The following is a 22736-nucleotide window of genomic DNA, read 5'->3' on the forward strand; positions in this document are numbered from 1 at the left end:
ACAAAATTAGGACATTTATTCAAAGACAGTGTTGGTGCCCAAAAGTTATCCATTTAAGTAGTGATGCTCATCTTCTAGGTAATTTATCTGTCAAAGCTGAGTTGGTCTAATAGAAGGGCATAACCTTAAACAGAAAGGATATCCATTTCAAGTTATACATGGAGTCAACATTTTTGTATCATGGAAACAGCAATCCAGAAAGAGAAACAAAATTATGTGCCCTTAATTTCTTAGCAAGAAGAACTCACCACCTCTCCATCAACTGGTGAGATTTTCTTTATTTTCATAAAACAGTTTAAAGAGCCCCAAGATCCTCTTCCAGCTGTCTATGATATGACCCCAACAGATCCCCCTCCAAGTATTCCCTAAGATGTGAGCTTTTTAGAATCACAATTTATACTTGCTTTTCCAAACTAGAAAAAATCAGGCTAATCTAATCAAGTACTCGATGTGATGTTGACCCGCATTTCTTGGGAAATATTACCCAAGAGCAGTTTTGCTTCTTTTCTCTCCTTAAATCCCAGTCACCTGATCTCAAACTGGACCTTCTCTACTAAAAAATGGAAAATAATGCTATCTTCTTTACAACTATAGTAAAGTGGCGCATTCTCAGGTTTTCTGTGAATGTCACAATGTCTTATGCTTTATCACATATTTTCCTTGCAAAATAACTTGTTGCTAAAGATTAGGTAAGGATTTATTATGCAATAACAGCAAATGGCAGCTTTTTATTGAGCTTACTGTAATATGGTCTTAACATGTTATTCATGTTCTGTATGTATGGTGCAACTCTTGAAAATCAGATCCCCTGAGTTTCTTTCATATTATATGATATATCATAGTGTATCACAGTTGCAGCATTTGCTTTTAGTCACTTAATACACTGCTGTAGTAGTCTACAGACAGTGCTCGCTTCATGTTGGTATCAAGCTTGAACCAGCTGTACCCATTCTGTGTGTATCATTAGCATACTGATGGCAGCAAAGTCCGTGCCACTTGACTGATTTCGCATATACATAAGGCCTTAATGTGAACACAGAATTCATACACATGCACTGGAAACTTGACATGTAATTTAATTTGCTCAAATTAAATTGTGGAGCAAAAAAAAAGGCATTACGTAGATACTATTATTTCAGTTTTATGCTAGAGTAAGAGGAAAGGGTGATTGCAAGGGACAGTATGGGAACTAGGTGAGGAAATAAAACTAATGGGACTAATGACCTCACAAGGTCACAACATCAGGTGTGGATGCTGTTCAAAAATAACATCCTGGACGTCCAGACTACATACATTCTATGTATTAAAAAAGGAAGAAGGAAGGCAATTGTGGTCACCGTATCTCAAAAAAGACACAGAGGAATTAGAAAAGGTACAGAGAAGGGCAATGAAAATGATAAAGGGGATGGGATGGCTTCCTTATGAAGAAAGGCTAAATCAGCTCGGACTCTTCAGTTTGAAGAAGAGACAGCTGAGGGGAGATGTGATAGAGGTCTATACATTACTGAGTGGAATGGAACAGGTAGACCTAAATTGCTTCTTTACTCTTTCCAAAAATACTAGGACTAGGAGGAATGCAATGAAGCTACTAAGTAGTAAATTTAAAACAAACCAGAGAAAATATTTCTTCACTCAATGTGTAATTAAACTCTGGAATTAGTTGCCAGAGAATGTGGTAAAAAGCAGTTAGCTTAGCAGGGTTTAAAACATTATTAGGGTGGACTTGGGGAAAATCCACTGCTTATTCCTAGGATAAGCAGCATAAAATCTGCTTTACTGTTCTGGGATCTTGCCAGGTACTTGTGACCTGCATTGGGCACTATTAGAAACAGGATACTGGGCTTAATGGACTTTTGGTCTGTCCCAGTATGGCAACACTTATGTACTTATGTTCTTATGGCAGTTTGACAGACCCAGAGAGTTGAATATCTATATCTATATTTATCTATCTATACTCCATCTCTCATATTCTATATATGGTGCCGATCCAAGATGTGTGTCCAATTTAATAGGTTAAGGAGCCAATTAGTCCCAAAAATTGGGTACTAATTGGTACTAATCAGCACCAATTTGGAATTGGGTACATATTTTGCTGTGCAATATTCTATGACAATGTGCATCTAAATCTCATAGCGTGCAACACAAAAGGGGCTGTGGCCATGGGAGTTGCATGGGTAGGTCAGGGGTGTTCCTAAAATTTCCATACAGTGTTCTAGAATACATGGAATGTGTGCCCAGATTGGGTGCCTGGAATTACACCTGGTTTCAGCTGACATAAGTCCTGGTGCCTAAATTTGGGTACTAAATTGGCGCTCAGTGCTGTTCTATAATGAGTGCCCATTATAGAATAGCATATTTTTTGGTGATGATTTTTGAGCATCATATATAGAATTTTCCCCCATATACCAGTCAATATGCAGGCCATGGTAGCGTTACTGCAGGCAGAATTTGACCCAGATATTCAATGCTGAACCATGCTCGGGCACTGGCATGTGACTATCAGCCAGGATCCGTATAAGAGTCCCAACCCCCTCCCCTTACAATTTAGTTAGCTATACCACATTGAAGGGGCCTTTTACTAGGTTGCAGTAGCATTTTTAGATCATGGTAGAAATCAGTTGGCGGTAAATGCTGAGACACCCATTATATTCCTATGGGTGTTTCAGCATTTACTGACAGATGATTTCTACTATAAGAGTCATGCTACCATGACTTAGTAAAAGAGCCCCTGGCTGCATTCTGCATTAACTGTAAAGCATAGACCCTGCACATTCCCCATCCATTTTATGTCCCCTAATGGTGAGTTCCATGTTAGCTGTTTAACTCTGTTCCCTAAGGTGAGTGGGGGTCTTCAACTGAATTGCTGCGTGTGGTGGTGGTGGGGGGGCTGGTGCTTCAGTATTGTGTTTCCTATCACTAAACACAGGCAGGTACCCTGGCGTTCAGAAGAGCTTGCCGTCCCTCACTTTTGAAAATGTGATAGTGAAACAGCACCCCCCACTGGCAGGACTGTAGGTAGAGGACTCCCACTCAGTTTAGAGGGAATAGTGCGGTTTTTCTACCACTTAACTGCTGTCTCAACTGTTAACATAGAGTTCGACTGTTAGCATGTGTTAGTTCCCTCATTACATAGCAAATACAGCATAGCAGATAGGCCCTTTAGAGGCTTATTTTCAAAGCACTTAGCCTCCCAAAGTTCCATAGAAACCTATGGAACTTAGCCTCCCAAAGTGCTTTGAAAATATGCCTCAAAGTGTTCTTAGAGTTCTAAATATAATTTTGTTTGTCTAAATATTTTAACACGGAAAAGTAAAAGAAAAATCTAGGATGTTGTATTTATAGAAGTCGTGTTAACTAAAGAGAACCAGGGTGAGTAATAGTACATGTATTTCTAATCATTCAACACTTATTACAGTTGTGTGCCTCAGACAGTGCAGAATTCTAGCGTCATCTCTCTCCTGTAGACATAAATTTCCAGCTCCTTTTCTGTCCTTCTAACCTTGGCACACTCTCCAGCATTGCCCTGTCTTATGCTGAAATCCATCTCGTCACTCTATTACTTTTTGGTGTTTCATACCTCCTCTCTCTGACTTCTCTCATCAGTTCTGCTTCCTTTCTCTTATTTTTCCAATGTTTCCTCACTTCACTTCTCCAAAGTTCAACTGTTGATTCATTGTCAGTAAGAGAGCCTGGAAAACTAAAAGTTGCCTAATTCCTTTCAGGATTCTCATGGTATTGATTAAAAACCTTCCTGCTGATTTCTCAGGTTGATCTGGACTCTCCTTCAGAAATCCTCTTTCCTCTTCTCTGTAACTACCCCTCCTATTGGAATATGGAATGGATAAGTTCCTTTTCAGTCTCTCTGGCGCTCAGTTCAGGGGGGGGGGGGGGGTTGTGATAACCTGAGTTTCAAGTATCACAAGGCTTTTCCTACTTTCCACTGCTACCCTCCGGTCCTTCAAATATATGTTTTATAGGACTATTCTGGAGGTCTGCTTCTTCCTGCTGTGGGCCTTTCTGGCTTGTCACTGCTCGTGGTGTTCTCTTTCCTGGCTGAATTATGGCCTCCCTGCTGAGCACTCTACAGCTAAAGATATGCTTAAGGGGGGTCCAGCAGTTTCCTATACACTCCATAACGAGGGGATGTCTTACTTCTTTTTCTGTTAGGGATCAGATGCCTTGACACTATCTTAGCTCCTTTACTCTTTTCCACTAGCACCTCTACAGATACTGTCCTCCATAGTGTCCTCTCCTGAATCCAACTGTGGAATTCCAGCTCCCTTGCGCATGCAGGCTTCCTGGCTCTGTGGGTCAGTCTCAATCTGGTTCCAACCCAGGGCAACACCTCTCTCACCAGTGGCTACCCCAAATCACTTTTCTTTTTGCTGAGCCTAGGACAACGTGAAAATACTCTTCCCTTTCGCATTGATGTGGTCCTTGTCCAGCATCCCTTGCCTCCATCCTGCTACTGCCTCAGAACTTAAAGATAAAACCCTCCCCATTCCAAGCTTACCTGCATCTTTCACTGCCTACACCTTACTCCATAGCAACACCACAGGGACCAAGGTAGGAGCTATCCCTAGAAAGGTTTGAAAGGCCAAGTGAATTTACAGTCATAGGTTGGGTGGATGAGTGGAAGACCCCATGTTTTCATTCTTAATTTAAAATAAATGAAACAAAAAACACCCACCCACCCAAAAATAACAAACAGTTTTTCAGTGTACAATTCCTAGCACTTACATTCATACTCAAAACCCAAAATTATCATGAATAGAGTTACTAGACTGAAATGCATGTAATAGAATCAATAATCCATATACTTTATCTTAAAATATATACTTGGATTTTGACAAGAGAGGCAGATTGTAATTTGAACATTTCACTTCAGACACCTAACACCAAAGATTAATTATGCCATCATTCTCTGAATGTCTTTCTTTGGATTATTTTCTAAAGAACAGATGTAATTTACTTTTTTTTTTTTTCAGATGTTTTGTCTTATGCTCACATTCTATAAATACTCTGAGGTCAAGAAGAATACTAATCTTGCATGCGGCTGGCATTATATAACTTTTAGAAAACAAGGAAATATAGGTTTTCTGTTTGTGTTCAAGTCTGGCTGATGAAAAAATTTTTGATTTTGTCTTTGACAAGTTAGTGAAATGCTCCAGAGGTTATAAAAGTTATTGAATCCAGAGTGATATTTGAATTTGCCTAGTTGCATTGATTTTTTTAGACTGAAAAACATATGTGCACAGATCAGATTTAGGGGGGAAGTTATCAACATGGACTACTGTTAAGAAGGGCTATTTTACTGTTAACCCGGGTTATTAATAACTAGGTCTTATTGCATAAAATGGGACCTCTGCTAAAATAGTACAAGTTAAGGGTAACAATCCTTGTTTTGAGATATATAGTATGATCATGTTCTTGAAATTTTTTAAAAAATGTTAATAATGGTACCTCATTTTGTAGATTATCCCATGATATTCTATGTATTCCATGCTCAAGGGGACTGATTACACTTCTGTCCTTGGGCCAAATCCTCACTACAGGGGAGGACTTATTCTAACGCTTAGATCAATAACCAAGCCTCTGAGGAAGTAGATTGGCCCCGGTGATTCTAATTAATGATTTCTAACAACCATTTTATTTTAATGTATTTATTTACATATGTGTAATGCCTTCTTGTGAGCATCCCTGGGTCCAGGACCGACCTGACAGGAGTCTCCCATGGGCAGGCTCTGTCAGGTCCTGGAATGATTGGCACCTGGTGCCTCCATCTGGGGAGGAAAGGTGTTGATGGGTGAGATTTCCCCACAAGAAACTCAAAAAATACCCCTGTGTACAAGGCTGGCTGAGCTGTTAGAGTTTATTAACCTATGTACAAGTCTTCTGAGTGAATGGTGTTCAATAAGCAATCTACTAAACAACCTTTAAAAGTGCTCTTGGAACCAGTCAGTCTTTCTACCAATTTGGCAACTGTAAACCTATCCCCCTGTACCTTCATTAGACATTTTATTAGAGTGGTAGTATTACCTATATGCTCTTGCTCCTTAAAGAGTCTTTTCTCCTGTCTATTCCTACTATATCCCCCATATCTCACCCTCCTGCTGGAGGGCTCTGGACTGGTGGCTCCTGGACATCCAATGAGGGGGTGAGGCAGTCAGGCTTAGCCAGTCACTGCTGCCAGTTTCCAAGCAATGATTGTACTCCCAGGAGTCTCTACTGGGATCTAAGTACCAGTTGCCCTCCCAGGAACCTCCACCTACCTGGACTCCGAGCTCCAGTTGCGCTTTCAAGAGCCTTTCTGCCAGTGAGCCTCGGATACCAAATTGCACTCCTCCCAAAATTATGCCTTGCCCTGAGCTTGCTCCCATGGGCTTCCCTGCTCTGAGCTTGCTCCCAAGGGGTGCTTTGCCACTGAGTCCCCACTTCTTCATTGTGGGCCAGTTCACTTTCTTCAGGAGAAGCCTCCAGGGGTCCCTTCCTGTTAGGTCTACAGCTCTTGGCTCTTTTGTGAGCCTAGCTCGCTGATTGAGCTATTTAGAGCCTGTGGCCTGCAGTTCCAGGTTTTCCTTAACCCTTTAGTGTTCAGTGTTCTCGAAGGAAGCCTCTCCCCTCAGCCAAAAGACCAAGAGACCAGAAATCCTGGACAGAATATTTGCATATTTAAGATATTGACTGAAGGTTCAGAATTCCAGAGAGGTTATAACTAGTCTTCCCAATTATATTCAGGTGAGGACTTTTCCCTGATCCCTAACATTTACTTAGTGTGTGTGCTTTATTAACCCCAATTTTATTCACCCACTTTATAGATAATCATCCCCAAATTGTGTAAATATTGATTATTAGACTGCCTTTCCTTATAGTGAGTAATTTACATATCCAGCCCACTGTGCTGTTCACCTCTCCTGTAGCTCAGTGATGTAAAAATCTTCAGATACTTATATTTCACTCATGGTTTAATGAGAGAGTCAACATGGATTCAGCCAAGGGAAGTCTTGCCTCACGAATTTGCTTCATTTCTTTGAATGCATGAATAAACGTGTGGATAAAGGTGAGCCGGTCAACATAGTACATCTAGATTTCAGAAAGTGTTTGACAAATAAAGTCCCCCATGTGAGACTCCTAAGAAAATTAGAGAGTCATGAGATTCATGAGATAGGAGGCAATGTTCTGTTGTGGATTAGGAATTGGTTGATGGATAGAGAACAGAGGGTAGGGTTAAATAGCCAATTCTCTCAGTGGAGGAGGGCAGTGGCTTAGCTAGGGGGGCGCAGGGGGAGCGGTCGCTCCCCCAAACAGGTTTCTAGAAAAAATGGCACCTATGCGTCTCTTGCCAATATTTTGTTTTGTCCCCTCCCTCCCGAGTCTCCAATCTTTTCCTCTGCCTGCTCTCTCCGTCCGCATGGTCAGTCACTTTTACTGCCCTGAAGCACCGTTCTCCCTCCGGCACCGGCGATTCACAGTCAGCCTTCTGCCAGCGTTGGGGCCTCTCAGGTGTGTCCCGCCTACTCTAATGCAATTTCCTATTTTGTGCAGAGGTGGTACGTGCCTGAGGAGAGGCCTCGATGGTGGCAGAAGGCTGACTGTGAATCGCCGATGCCGAAGGGAGAACGCCTCAGGGAGGTAAAAGTCGGGGGGGGGGGGGGGGGGAGAGATGGAGAAGGGAGAAAGCGCTGCCGAAGACCAGAGTGGAAGTGAGCCTATCTACTAGCACTCCACTGTAAGCAAAGAAGCCAATTTGGTTAATCTGTTTCCACTTTCCACCCCCCTCCTCCACCACACAGCCGTCATTTCAGTTCACGCAAAACAAAGCGAGCAAACTTATGAGATGCTGCATCCACCTTGTCATTCTTTATTGTTGGTCCATCTTAAAAGGTGGAGGAGAAAAGAAATAACAATTGAATATCACTAAAACAGCTTCTAAAATTATTGTAGCTGGTAGAAATTGCAATTATAAACTCTGTAGTTTGTGCTCATTTTTCTTCACTTCTTATATATAGATGTCCAGATTTCAGTGAGGCTATCCTGTTTCCTGATGGGTTCATCTTAACTGTAGTTGTAATCTGCCTTTGGAAGCCTGGTGTTATAAAGATGATAGAATATACTGAAATTAAATGGAAGTAGAATTAAACTCTCCTTTCATTGGGGCACATGGAATCACATCTTCATCTGTTTTGTAGACGTTTACATTTTAGATACACAAAGGGATTATTGTGTTTTGAACGTGTTTCAGGGGCAAGTAGTTTTATAAGTCAAAATAAAAATAAATATTTTGTTTCATGCAGATCTCTTTTGTTTAAACATAAATGGGCTATAAGCCCCTAATTCAGTCCACTGGTTTTCTTATATTTTGTTCTTGTGATGATGACTTATATTGTGCCAAAACTGAAAACTCTTTTCTCTCTCTCTGTCTCTCTGGTCAATAATCAAAGAAACACTATCTGCCCTGAAAAGTTGTTTTGTGGCTCTACATGAGGAATTGTGATATTGAATAAATAAGTGTATGTTTGTGCTCCTTGTCGTCATGCATCCTACGTTTATATATTCCTTTCAAGAAATCCAGTTAATTGTTTAACATTAGTGGAACATAGCCACAGAGGCATGGTATGGTTGCATTTTTAATATGGTAATACTAGGGCCAAGCTAAGAAACAGATTATTTTGAGTTAGTCTTCACTGGACTAAACTTGCTTTCCTTGTGCCATCACTGTCCAGCAGGATAGGTAGTGTCTTAAAAGGTGGAGGATAAAGGATTTTATTTTTAACAATAAAGACTGACAACGTGGATGCAGCAGCTCATAGGTTTGCTTGCTTTGTTTTGAAAGTACAGCAATGACAGCTGTGTGGGGAAGGGGAAAGTGAGATTGGCCTAATTGGTTTCAACATTTTGATGCCACTTGGTCTCCTGTCTATTAAACCTCCTTGGAGCTGCCAGAGGATGGACCTTGAGAGCAGGCCAGGGAAATATGTGGCCCCAAGGAGAATGGGGAGCGCTGAAAGAGACGGGGAAGAAGGTTAACATGGGGAGAGAGAAGGGTAAATGCTGGACAGGGAGGGAGAAGGACACAGAATCAATACTGGACAGGGAGAGGAGAGGGGCATTGGAACGCAAAGAGGCAGTGCTGGAAAATGAAGAAATGGGGACACAGGGGCACTACTGAAAGGGGGGGGAGATAGGGTCTCTACTGAAAATGAGGGGGATGGGGCATAAATGGGCATTACTGAAAAGGGGAGGAGGAGATAGGGACACAGAGGGGCACCACTGGAAGGGGGAATGGCGATATGGGGACAATGGTGAAAAAGAGGTGAGATGGGGACAAAGAGGTAATGCTGGAAAAGGGAGAAGATGGTAGTGCTGGAAAAAGGGAGAGATGGGGACACCTGGATGGCAGATGCTAGAAAAGGGGGAGATGAGGAGACCAGGTAGGCTTGTGTTGAAAAAAAAGGGGGGGAGATGGGGACACACAAATGGCAGATGCTGAACTTGGGGGTAGGGTAGGGACAAGGGACACAGAAGGGAGATGCTGGACAGAACAAATAATGGTGCAGAGGAAAGAAGGATGGTGCACTTGGAGACAGAAGAAATGTCAGATGGGCAAAAGACCCTGTAAAGGCAGAAGAAATGGAGAAAAACAGAAAAGAGACAGCGGGACCAAAGCAAATGAGAAAATTGTTCAAACAGTAGAGGGGTCCGAGAGCATTTTCTTAAGTCATTTTGGATGTATTGCAGCACAGATTTTGATGGGTAGAATCAGGGATTGCAAATCCCATATGAATTTGGGATGTGAGTTCACACTAGGACTGGTTGAAAAATCTCCCTTCTGGAACTGGATCACGTGGCAGATCTATACACAGCTAATTGATAGTGGGGACGTAAAATGCAAGATCAGTGCCAAACAGATTAGAGAAGGAAAGGAAGAAGGCGAAGAGAGAGAGAAGAAATGGAAAGGCCAACCTGGAAAAGAATTTGTAAGACTGACTCATGGAATATGGAAAAAAAGACTGGGACCAGCCAAATTCCCAGACAACAAAGGTAGAAATTTTTATTTAATACTTTGTAAGGACTGAGATGTACCTGCTTTGTAAAAATGTACAGGAGAAAATGCATTTCTGTCTCTTTTTTTTTTTTTTTTTTACCAGTATTGCACTGTTTATAGAGTCTGGCTTCCTTGGACAGAGAGTGGGGGTGTCTATTTCAATTTTGTTGTTTTTTTGTGGCTCCCTATTCTGTATTAGATCGGTAGAATGGAATGTTGTCACAGTTTGGGTTTCTGCCAGGTGCTTGTGACCTGGGTTGGCCACTGTTGGACACAGAATACTGGGCTAGATGGACCATTTGTCTGACTCAGTTTGGCTAATCTTATGTTTATATAGATGAGGGTCTGTCCATGTTCTGCATGTGTGACTGAGGTGAAGGATTCTACTAGCATGTAGTCTCTGTGTAGGAATGTGTAACAGTGCAATTTGTTCCAGTTTCCCAATAGTAGGTATATTGGTGCTCCACAGTCCAGTGTATTGTATATAGCACTTTCTTCTGATAGGTGGGTTAGGGCTGTTATGGTGTGATACGTTTTGTGTTCTAGGGCAGTCCTGGAGTACCCTCTTACCAGTCACCACTCAAACAAAAGCCCATCTGATTTAATCAAGGTGTCTAGCAGTGGAAGGAATGTGTGTGCTATTCTTGAACTTTTTTACTTTGTAGTTAAGACAGGTTGCCTGCTCTGGCCAGTCCAGAGACCTCTTCTGCGTCCTGCCTCCTGATGTAACTTACTGTTTCCTTGTAGGCTGGACGCAACAGAGACAGCCTGTATTAATCATTGCCCACCATAGCACCTGAGCAATAAAACAGACACTGCTGTCTAGCTGATGCCAACCAGCACCTATTTTATAAAAGTCTGCTCCCCCTGAGATCAGAACCTGCTTATGCCTCTGGAGGAGTGTGAATAGTGGAGTGGGACTGGTGCTATTAAATATACTTATTAATGATCTGGAAATGGGAACGATGAGTAAGGTGCTTAAATTTTCAGATGACACAAAACTATTCAGAGCTGTTAGAACACATTGGGATTGTGAAAAATTGCAGGAAGACTTTAGGAAGTTGGAAGACTGGGCATCCGAATGACGGATGAAATTTGATGTGGACAAATGCAAAATAATGCACATTGGGAAGGATAATCCAAATCATAACTATTTGATGCTAAGATCCACCTTAGGAGTCAGCACCCAAGAAAAAGATTTAGGTGTCATCGTAGACAATATGCTGAAAACCTCTGGTCAGTATGTGGCAGTGGCCACAAAAGCAAAGAGAATGCTAGGAATTATTAGGAAAGGGATGGAAAATAAGACAAAGAATATTATAATGCCTTTGAATCATTCCATGTTGCAACCACACCTTGACTATTGTGTGTGATTCTGGTCGCCGTATCTTAAAAAAGATATTGCAAAATTAGGAAAGGTTCAAAAAAGTGTAACCAAAATGATTAAGGGGATGGAACTCCTCAAGTATGAAGAAAGGCTTAAGAGGTTAGGGGTCTTTGACTTGGAAAAGAGATGGCTGAGGGGGATATGATAGAGGTCTACACAATTCATAATGTTGTAGAACGGGCAAACGTAAATAGATCTTTACTCTTTCAAAAAGTATAACGATTAGGGGACACTCATGGAAGTTACATGGTACTACTTTTAAAACTAGCAGGAGGAAATATTTTTTTCACTCACTGAATAGTTCAGCTGTGGAACTCATTGCCAGAGGATGTGATATCAGTGTTTAGTGTATCTGGGTTTAAAAAAGGTTTGGACAAGTTCCTGTAGGAAAAGTCTATAGACTGCTATTGAGATAGACATGGGAAAGCTATTGCTTGTCCCTAGGATCAGTAGCATGAATCTTGTTACTATTTGGGAATTCTGTCAGGTACTTATGACCTGAAATGGCCATTGCTAGAAACAGGATACTTGGCTAGATGGACCACTGGTCTGACCCAATATGTCTATTCTTGTGTTCAGACTGCTTGCCAGAGCATAAAATGTCAGTTATAAAGCTCTCCTTCTCTCTCAAGTAATTTACCTCTGACAGAGAGAATAAGTCTTCCAACATCATTTCAACCATAGATTTCTTCCTTTCCTTCTGTTTCTCAAACACCCCTACTTTTGTGTGTGGGGAGGGGGGTGTCAAATGCTTAATATTCCACCAATCACACTAGGGTGTTTCTAGGTGGTTTACAATCAATAATAATAATAATAATAAAAAGTATAAGAAAAGAAAGAAAAAGACAATACACTGAAAAGATGGAAAAGAGGGGGGGAAAGAGGAGAATGCACTGAAGGGAGGTGGAAAGAGGCAGGGAATGAGGGGGACGAGAGGTGGAGGCAAGTAGAGGGGAGAGGGAATTGCCACGAGCACAGTGCTGAAACAAGCAAGACAGAAGTGGTCAACCAAAAGTAAGGTGGAAGAGCCGGGTCTTAACTGATTTCCTGAATTTGGAAAAGGAGGGTTCCATTTGAATAGCAAGGAGAAGGGATTTCTGTAAATGAGGACCATGGTAACAGAACACAGTGTCCTTGTAAATATCAAGTTGAAGATGGGAAGATAGAGGAAGAGGTAGAGGAAGGGGTGCTGATTGTGAAGAAGGAGAACATCCAAATAACTGGAGGAATGTAGTGAAAAACCTTTAAAGAAGAAACAATGAATTTTAAATTTTAGGTGGGATGAAATAGGGAGCCAGTGTTCACTACCAGTCTTTTAAAACTTTATTCTAAAGTAGGTATTAAGCCAACATTAGACACATTGGGGCCAAGAGAAGAAACTGAAAAATGGAACCAGCTAGTGCCATGTACACTGAAGCTCTGATATCACTCAGCTTTGCCAAGGGGGCCCCTTGTAATGCTGGGCCCAATGCAATTTCTCTGCTTTCCTTCATTCCCAAAATTACACTGAGTAGATATTATGACAATCTCATTGTATTTATACATACTTTTTCTAATTTAGAAGTGGTATATGGCAATCAATCAAATATAGCACAAAATGCAGCAGTTAATAAAATATTCAAAACAATAAATATAATTCTAAAATATAAAGCAATTAATAGACAATTTAATGTCTACCGAAATCACACTTGAAAATCCAAGTCTTTATAGCCTTTCAAAATCTCAAGTCTAATTCTTGCCTTATGTCAACTGATAGCAAATTCCACAAAGGTGGAAATGCAATTGAAAAAGCTTGATTGCTTGTTATCAAAAAGCAAACAGAAGTAAAGGATGACACATGCAATAAACCCTCCTGCAATGAATTCAGATTTCAAAAGGGCATGTAAGGCTGCAGCTGTTCTTGAATATGTAATGGTGCCAACTCCAAATTTAGCTATAAAAGCCAGAAGAAGCATTTTGAATTGGCTTCAGTATTCTGCTGAAAACCAAGGCATATGTTTAAATAATGGAGTGACATGATCCCAATAGTCCAAGTCCATCACTAATCATCTGACTGCATTCTGGATATGCTAGAGCTTCTTCATACAATTGTGTGGCAATCTACAAAGAGGATATTACAATAGTCTACCACTGTAAATCCTCCAAGTGAAACTCATGGCAAATCTGTCAAAACAATTTTAGCAGTAATTGATGTAATGTGCTGATCTCAAGCAACTCTCTTCTCCAGTTCATTCCCATAAAAATCCACACAATTTCATAGTACAATAAGACAACAGTGTAATATACCCCATTATAATCTGTACGGGTAAGGTTAAAAGAAAGGTAAGATTAAAGCATTTAAGGGGTCCTTTTACTAAGCCGCGTAAGCGCCTACATGTGCCCAATGTGTGGTAATTCTGAGTTACCATCCGGATATCACATGGCTTCTGTGGTAATTTCATTTTTTACGTATTCCCACTACATACACCAGAAAATATTTTTATATTCTGGCATGTGGGCGGTAATTGGCATTTTACATCCGTAGACCATTATTGCGTGGTTACCATGTGATACCTTACTGCTAGGTCAATGGCTGGTGGTAAGGTCTCAGACTCAAAATGGACGCGTGGCAATTTTTATTTTGCCACATGTCCATTTTCAGCAAAAATTTTAAAAAGCCATTTTTCACAGGTGCACTGAAAAATGATTCTGTGTGCACCCAAAACACGCGTCTACCGCAGGCCATTTTTCAGCATGCCTTAGTAAAAGAGCCCATTGATATACCGCCTTCTCTGGCACAACCAAAGTGGTTTACATATTATGTGTGCAGGTACTTTCTCTGTCCCTAGTGGGCTCACAATCTAAAATCTCATGAATATTCATTGTGGCAATCCTGAAAATCCAACCTGCCTTAGAGTCCCACAGTTCCAAACACAATATATATGAGTCAGATAACAAGCGTATATTTAATACAGAGCATAAAAATAAAGGATAACCTTTTACTTGCGCTCAAACTGGGAGTTGCCATCAAAGCACCACTCCACAATGGTTGATCTTCTCACTGTCTTTAACTGTCATACTTCTGACCTTTTCAATCAAAGTTGGGTAGTCTATAGTTTCCGAAATTTCAGTTGTAAATGAGTTTTGGTCCCCCATTCTTAGATTTTTGTGGTTTTGTGCGTGATTTAATTGTGTATGTTTTATTGTGAGCCACCTAGTTGTGGACGGCATAGAAAATTTTAAATAAATAAATAGGATAAATAAACATAGGCATGCCTTCCCTCCACAACAGTGCAATATGTACAGGAGAAAAGTCCCCTAATATCTTGATCTCCTACATGTATCATATACATCATGGCTGTGTGCTCTTCGGTCCCACCTGATGCTGGAAGAAGAGATCCTGGTCTTTGATTGTGGAGGACACAAAGGTGGGCTGAGAGGGAGCAAAATGGTGCTAGCCCAGTCAAGTGCCTCCCTCCTCTTTCAGCCTACCCCAGTGATTTCTCCAGAGACTGCCCCACCACCTCAGCAGATGAGGTCTTGGTAAGGTCAGCAGCCCATGTTCCTCTTTTTCCACCCTCCTGTGCACCTTCCCTACTATTACCTATCCCCCAACCCCTTTCCTTAACCTATTTCTTGCTAGTATCCTTGTGTATGCCCATTTATATACGTGCTCAACTATCTTTTGGGTTAGTCTTGTGAGTGTGCCCCTTAGCCAACACCAGCTTGTGGTCATCCATCCTAAGCAGGGCCAGTCTGGTGTTTAAAGATAATGAGTCAACTAAATAAACCCTAAGAATTTTCACAATGAAAACAATGTCCAAGCCAGGAGGAGGGTTCTTGCTCTATTCTCTGCAATGGCTAAAGTTTGCGAATGAATGCATTGTAGGATATGTAGCTGGCACAAACAAAATGTTGATAACTGAAATGGATTTTCCTCATGAACAATTACAAGCAACCCCAAGCACAATTCCTTTTGTAGAACAGGAAATATGAAGGGTTTCTTACCTTAATTACAGACAATAAATTTAGGCATTGCACAGGTCAGAGTAAGAACCCTTCTCCTGGCTTGGACTACCAACATCAACTGCCTGCAGTGACATACCCTTCATAATCTAAATTTTCTTCTTCACTGCATAAATTTTCCTCCTATTATTGTATTTTAGATAGTTGTCACTCTTCATTGTTGGTTAATCCCTCTATTGAAGTTATGCAGTGGATTACTATGTTATTGAATTGTGCATTTAGGCCAGGTACATGTCCTTGTTCTTTGGAAGATATAATTCCCCCCCCCCCCCCCCCCCCCCAGTTCTGAAAGCAAGTAATCTAGCCCTGGCTCTACCAACAAGTTTTAGGCCCTTTGAAATATACCACTGTTGACAAAGCTTTTGGAGGTACTTGTTTTATTACAGTTAGAGGACATTTTAGAAACTTTGACTGCTTTATCAAGGTTCAGGTTTCTGTGTATTTGATAGCTGCTTAAGGTAGAACCATCAAAGTTCAAACCAACTCAGTCTGACTTTATAAACCATTTTAGTGGAGGAGTGGCCTAGTGGTTAGGGTGGTGGACTTTGGTCCTGAGGAACTGAGTTCAATTCCCACTTCAGGCACAGGCAGCTCTTTATGACCCTGGGCAAGTCACTTAACCTCCATTGCCCCATGTAAGCCACATTGAGCCTGCCATGAGTGGGAAAGCGCGGGGTACAAATGTAACAAAAATAAATAAAATAGTATAGAAATTCTTAGGGGCTCTATAACTAAGCTGCAGTTAACATGGGTTTTACTGCACAGACCCACGCTAATGTCTTCTGCACTATTACAGCAGCCAGCATGGTACAAAACCTCTGTTAGTTGCTTAATGTGTGATGGGATTTGAGCGTGACATGGGTGAGCAGAGGAGATGGAGATGGATCCGACTGGCACTCTTATGTGTTTGGTCTCTGATATTTTGGATTTCAAGGATTTTTGATATCTAAGGAACGTCTTTACATTTATTTTCTTCTGAAAATTCATAAAAGCTTGACAGCACCCATAGGACACCCCATTGTATGTACTAAACAATCAATTTTAGAACCATTGTCAACGTTTTTAGATGTTTTTTTGAAACCAGAAGCTCAGAAAGTTAAATCATATCTACAAGACACTTCTGCATGTGATCCAGGAAATTGAAAATGTATTGCCAGAATATTGGTTGGTGACGATAGATGTTGTTTCCCTGTTATATTAAAGTCCCTCAAGATGGAGCTTTGCAGATTATACAGGAGACTTTGGAGATTCAGCCTAATCCTCAAAGAATTCCCACTCTTCAACCTCCATTGAGCCTCTGTCCCCTAACACACATACGTAGCCTATATAGCAACACCAAACACTTTTCAACACATCTCTCCAGTTACACGCTATAGAAATGATCCTAGAAAGTATAGTCTAGTATTAAAGGCAAATAAATTCTGCATCCACAGAACCCCCTGGCCATAGGCGTAGACTGGGGGGGGGGGCATGGGGGGGGCAATGCCCCCCCCTATGACGACGAGGCGCCGCCGCGCCATTAGTTAAAAAAAAAACAAAAACACATGCACGCACGCGCTCCTCTCCATCCGCTTGGCTTCCCTGCTCTCTCTGTCTGCGTCCTGCCTTCCTCTGACGTCAGAGGAAGGCGGGACGCAGACAGAGAGGGCAGGGAAGCCAAGCGGAGTAGCGGACGGAGAGGAGCGTGTCCGTTTACCCCTCTCTCTTCCTCCCTCCCTCCCTCCACCGCAGGCAGCAGTCTTTTCCAGCGTTCCTGGCAGCGGTAGCGTTGTACACGCTGCCTTCGGCTCTGCCCTGAAGCCTTCTCTTCAAGTTCCTGTTCTCGCATAGGTGGGGAACAGGAACTTGAAGAGAAGGCTTCCGGGGCAGACCGAAGGCAGCATGTACATCGCTACCACTGCCAGGAACGCTGAAAAAGCTGAAGACTGTTGCCTGCGCCGGAGGGAGGGAGAAAGAGAGGGGGTAAACGGAGTCACCATCTTGGACCTCGCGGGGGGGGGGGGAGCAGAGGGAAGATGGATGGTACTGGGAGGGGTGGGGAGCAGAGGGAAGGAGCAAGAGATGGATGGGACTGGGAGGGGTGGGGAGCAGAGGGAAGGAGCAAGAGATGGATGGGACTGTGAGGGGTGGGGAGCAGAGGGATGGACCAGGAGATGGATGGGATTGGGAGAGGTCAGGCACAGCAGAGGGAAGGAGCAGAAGATGGATGGGACCAAGGGATGGTGAGCAGAGGGAAGGAACAGAAGATGGATGGGACTGGGAGGGGTGGGGAGCAGAAGGAAGGAGCAAGAGATGGATGGGACTGAGAGGGGTGGGGAGCAGAGGGATGGACCAGGAGATGGATGGGATTGGGAGAGGTCAGGCACAGCAGAGGGAAGGAGCAAGAGATGGATGGGACTGGGAGGGGTGGGGAGCAGAAGGAAGGAGCAAGAGATGGATGGGACTGGGAGGGGTGGGGAGCAGAAGGAAGGAGCAAGAGATGGATGGGACTGCGAGGGGTGGGGAGCAGAGGGAAGGAGCAAGAGATGGATGGGACTGCGAGGAATGGGGAGCAGAGGGATGGACCAGGAGATGGATGGGATTGGGAGAGGTCAGGCACAGCAGAGGGAAGGAGCAAGAGATGGATGGGACTGGGAGGGTGGGGAGCAGAGGGAAGCCTACTGGAAAGAAGACACTGCATAAAACAGAAGACACTGGGACCAAAGCGAATAGAAAAACTAAATGATCAGACAACAAAGGTAGATAAAAGTATTTTATTCATAATTTATTAATTGAAATGTGTCAGCTTTTTGAAATGTGCATCTGTGATATTTTGCCTGTAAATTTCAATTCCTTCCTCCACATTAGCATATTCATTTGCATATGTATATATGCAAATGATATGCTAATATGCTCCGCCCATTCTTTGCCCCCCCAAATGAAACAGTCAAACTACGCCTATGCCCCTGGCCCTCCCCCAATGGGTGCAGAGCAGAGTTAGGACATTTCCCCATAAAACTCACCAAAATCTCAACAGCCACTATATAGTAAATAAAAAAATCTTTAAAACAAAATGTCACTCAGAACCTAGAGCAAATATATATGATGTCAGCACTAACTTCCAAAACAAGGATCCTATCTATGAAAAAGGCATTGCCCTACATATTAAAGTGGGGCCCTAAAATATCAATACATCTACTGGGAAAACTGAATAAACCAAAATTACTACAAAAGGCTACATAGAAAATTCATGCTAACAAAATACCTTGGTCCCACACACAGAACAAAAAGGCCAAATATAGAATAATTGACTACAAATTATAAACATAAATATAACCAAAACCCCAAGAAGCCAGACCTTACATGTAATACAATACCAGAGAAACAGAAAGAAATGCATTTCCTTCTGTGCAAAATATAAAGATAGTACGTGCCAGGGATGGTGTTAGAGGAGTGCAACTAGAGCAATTGCTCTTGGTCCCCTGGCCAGAGAGAGCCACAAGCATGATGGAAGATGAAGGCAGTGCAGCATGGTGATGGGCTTTGGGGTTCCCTCCCAAATTTATGGCCTGGGCTCCAGCCATGTCTAACACCAGCGCTGGCAAGATGTGCATTCCAAATCTGACATATTCTAATCACAAAATAGAAAATTATTTTTCTACCTTGTGTTGTCTGGCTATTTTATTTTTCAAATCAGCTTGGTCCTAGTCTCTGGTGTCTGTTGTCCTATGTCTTCTCTTAATTCACACACCAGGTTCTCTTCTCTATTTGTCATTTCTTCTCTACTACTACTACTACTACTATTTAGCATCTCTATAGCACTACAAGGCATACGCAGCACTGCACAAACATAGAAGAAAGACAGGCCCTGCTCAAAGAGCTTACAATCTAATAGACAAAAAATAAATAAAGTAAGCAAATCAATTAATGTGAACGGGAAGGAAGAGAGGAGGGTAGGTGGAGGCGAGTGGTTACAAGTGGTTACGAGTCAAAAGCAATGTTAAAGAGGTGGGCTTTCAGTCTAGATTTAAAGGTGGCCAAGGAAGGGGCAAGACGTAGGGGCTCAGGAAGTTTATTCCAGGCGTAGGGTGCAGCGAGACAGAAGGCGCGAAGTCTGGAGTTGGCAGTAGTGGAGAAGGGAACAGATAAGAAGGATTTATCCATGGAGCGGAGTGCACGGGAAGGGGTGTAGGGAAGGACGAGTGTGGAGAGATACTGGGGAGCAGCAGAGTGAATACATTTATAGGTTAGTAGAAGAAGTTTGAACAGGATGCGAAAATGGATAGGGAGCCAGTGAAGGGTCTTGAGGAGAGGGGTAGTATGAGTAAAGCGACCCTGGCAGAAGATGAGACGGGCAGCAGAGTTTTGAACCGACTGGAGAGGGGAGAGGTGACTAAGTGGGAGGCCAGCAAGATTCTGATTGCAGTACTCTAAACGAGAGGTGACAAGGGTGTGGATGAGGGTTTTGGTAGAGTGCTCGGAAAGAAAGGGGCGGATTTTACGGATGTTGTAAAGAAAGAAACGACAGGTTTTGGTGGTCTGCTGGATATGAGCAGAGAAGGAGAGAGAAGAGTCAAAGATGACCCCAAGGTTTCGAGCTGAGGAGACAGGGAGAATGAGAGAGCCATCAACAGAAATAGAAAACGGGGGGAGCGGGGAGGTGGGTTTGGGGGGGAAAATGAGAAGCTCGGTTTTGGTCATATTTAATTTCAGGTGGCGTTGAGACATCCAGGCAGCAATGTCAGACAAGCACGCTGAAACTTTGGTTTGGATGCAAGGTGAGATATCAGGGGTAGAAAGGTAGATTTGGGAGTCATCAGCATAGAGATGGTAGGAAAAGCCATGGGATGAGATTAATGAACCAAGGGAAGAAGTGTAGATAGAAAAGAGGAGGGGACCAAGAACAGAACCCTGAGGTACGCCGACAGGCAGAGGGATAGAAGTAGAAGAGGATCCACCAGAGTGAACACTAAAGGTGCGGAGGGAGAGGTAGGAAGAGAACCAGGAAAGGACAGAGCCCTGGAATCCAAGTGAGGACAGGGTATCGAGAAGTATGCTGTGATCGACAGTGTCAAAAGCAGCGGAAAGATCAAGAAGAATGAGGATGGAATATTGACCTCTGGATTTAGCCAGTAATAGGTCATTGGAGACTTTAGTAAGCGCAGTTTCGGTTGAGTGGAGAGGGCGAAAACCAGATTGTAATGGGTCAAGAATAGCATGTGAGGAGAGAAAATCAAGGCAGCGGCGGTGAACAGCACGCTCAAGTAATTTGGAGAGAAAAGGAAGGAGGGAGATGGGTCGGTAATTAGAGGGACAAGTAGGGTCAAGTGAAGGCTTCTTAAGGAGAGGTGTGACCACAGCATGTTTAAAGGCAGCAGGGACAGTCGCAGTGGAAAGTGAGAGGTTGAGAATGTGACAGATAAAAGGAATAAGAGTAGGAGAGATGGCATTAAGAAGGTGGGTGGGAATGGGATCAGAGGAACAGGTGGTACATTTGAGGAAGAAAGGAGAAGTGTAGTTTCCTCAATAGTAACTTCAGGAAAGGAGGAAAGGGAATGAGGGGAAGGAGAGAGAGGGGAACGGACTAGTGGAGGGAGAGAGGTGGCGAGGTAGAGAATTCAAGGTTTATCTTTTGAACCTTGTTGTGAAAGAATTCAGCAAGGGTCTGAGGAGATAATGAAGGGTGAGTTGGGGGAGGGGGCACCTTGAGGAGAGAGTTCAATGTGGTGAAGAGAAGTCGAGGATTAGAGCCAAGAGAGTTGGTCAGTTGGATATAATAATCCTGTTTGGCACGTAAAAGAGCAGATTGGAAGGAGGTCAGCATGAACTTAAAGTGTAAGAAATCAGCAAGGGCCCGAGATTTCCGCCAGAGGCGTTCGGCGGAGCGGGTACAGGAACGTAGGTCGCGGATATTAGAAGTCAGCCAAGGTTGGGGTTTTGTACGCCTTACAGGGCGGGTCATCAAAGGTGCAAGAGTGTCTAAGGCAGAGGATAGAGTATTGTTGTAAGAAGAAACAGTCTTGACAGACGTGGATGGTGCCACAGTAGAGAGGAGGTTTGAAACATGGGAGGATAGAGATGAAGGGTCAATATCGTGAAGATTCCTAGATAAATTAGATAGGATAGGACGGGACTAGGAGGGAGGAGATTTAAGTGTGAAAGTTATAAGATGGTGATCAGAGGAGGGATGATCAGAGGCAAGGAAACTAGAAGGTGAACAGTTGGAGGAGAAGATGAGATCAAGACAGTGACCATTTTGATGAGTGGGGGAGGTGGAGCATAGTTGGAGATTAAAGGACGACGTTAAAGTGAGTAACTTGGAAATATAAGAGTTGGAAGGATCATTAGCAGGAATATTAAAGTCACCAAGGATGAGAGAGGGGGAGGAAGGATCATGGAAGAAGGCAAGCCAGGCGTCAAAGTCACTGAGAAAGGATGAAAGGGACTTATTAGGGGGACGATAAATGACCGCTATACGAAGAGGCAGAGGAGAGAAAAGGCGGATAGAGTGGACTTCAAAGGAGGAAAAACAGTGAGATTGAGGTGGAAGAAGGGGTTGAAATCTGGAGGAGGGAGAGAGAAGTAGTCCAACACCGCCCCCACGGCCAGCAGGGCGAGGAGTATGTGAAAATAGATAACCGCCATGGCACAGGGCTGCGACTGAAGCAGAGTCATCAGGGCAGAGCCAGGTTCTGTTATGGCGAGCAGATGGAGGTGACGCGAGATAAAGAGGTCCTGGATATAGGCGAGTTTGTTACAGATAGAGCGGGCATTCCATAGGGCGCAAGAGAAGGGCAGAGAAGAGGAGGGGAGTAGAGGAATAGAGATGAGGTTAGAGAGGTCACGGTGAGATCTGTAGAGTTTGGATAATAGTTGGTGAGGAGGGCCAGGATTGGGATTGATGTCACCAGCTGAGAGTAAGAGAAGGAGTAAAAGAGAGCGGAGGAGAGTAGGAGAGGTGTGGCCACGAAGGCGTCGAAGGCGAGAGGTATTTAGGTGGAATGGGGAAGGCAAAATGGAGGGAAGAAAGAGACGGAGATTAAAAGCCAAGAGGGAGGAAGAGGGTAGGAGAGAAGGTGAGGTGATGAAGTCAATGGATGGGAAGTGAGTTCCTGTAGCGGAGAGAGGTAGGGGGTGAGGGAAAAGATTAGGAAGGGACAGAGCTAGGAAGAGAATGTGAATAGGGGCCATAAATGATTAAGGTACTTTAGCAACTGGAAAAAGATTAGATGTAAAGAGAAAAATGCCCGCACCTAGAGCGGAGGCCCTGAGTGGATCGGGGTGGACCTGGGTGTCACCCCGGAGAAGGCTGTAAGGATA

At 43.1% G+C, this 22736-nt stretch overlaps 1 protein-coding gene and 1 pseudogene across 2 annotated transcripts in view; one reads left to right on the plus strand and one right to left on the minus strand.

Annotated features, from left to right (window-relative positions):
- The window catches only part of PDE1A (phosphodiesterase 1A), a 595639-nt gene that overhangs the window by 144834 nt on the left and 428069 nt on the right, over window positions 1-22736 (plus strand). The gene's annotated exons all lie outside the window — the stretch shown is intronic.
- LOC115475216 lies at window positions 16680-16838 on the minus strand (annotated as a pseudogene).

The sequence above is a fragment of the Microcaecilia unicolor genome, chromosome 7 (genome assembly GCF_901765095.1).
Source record: "Microcaecilia unicolor chromosome 7, aMicUni1.1, whole genome shotgun sequence".
Classification (NCBI taxonomy): Eukaryota; Metazoa; Chordata; class Amphibia; order Gymnophiona; family Siphonopidae; genus Microcaecilia; species Microcaecilia unicolor.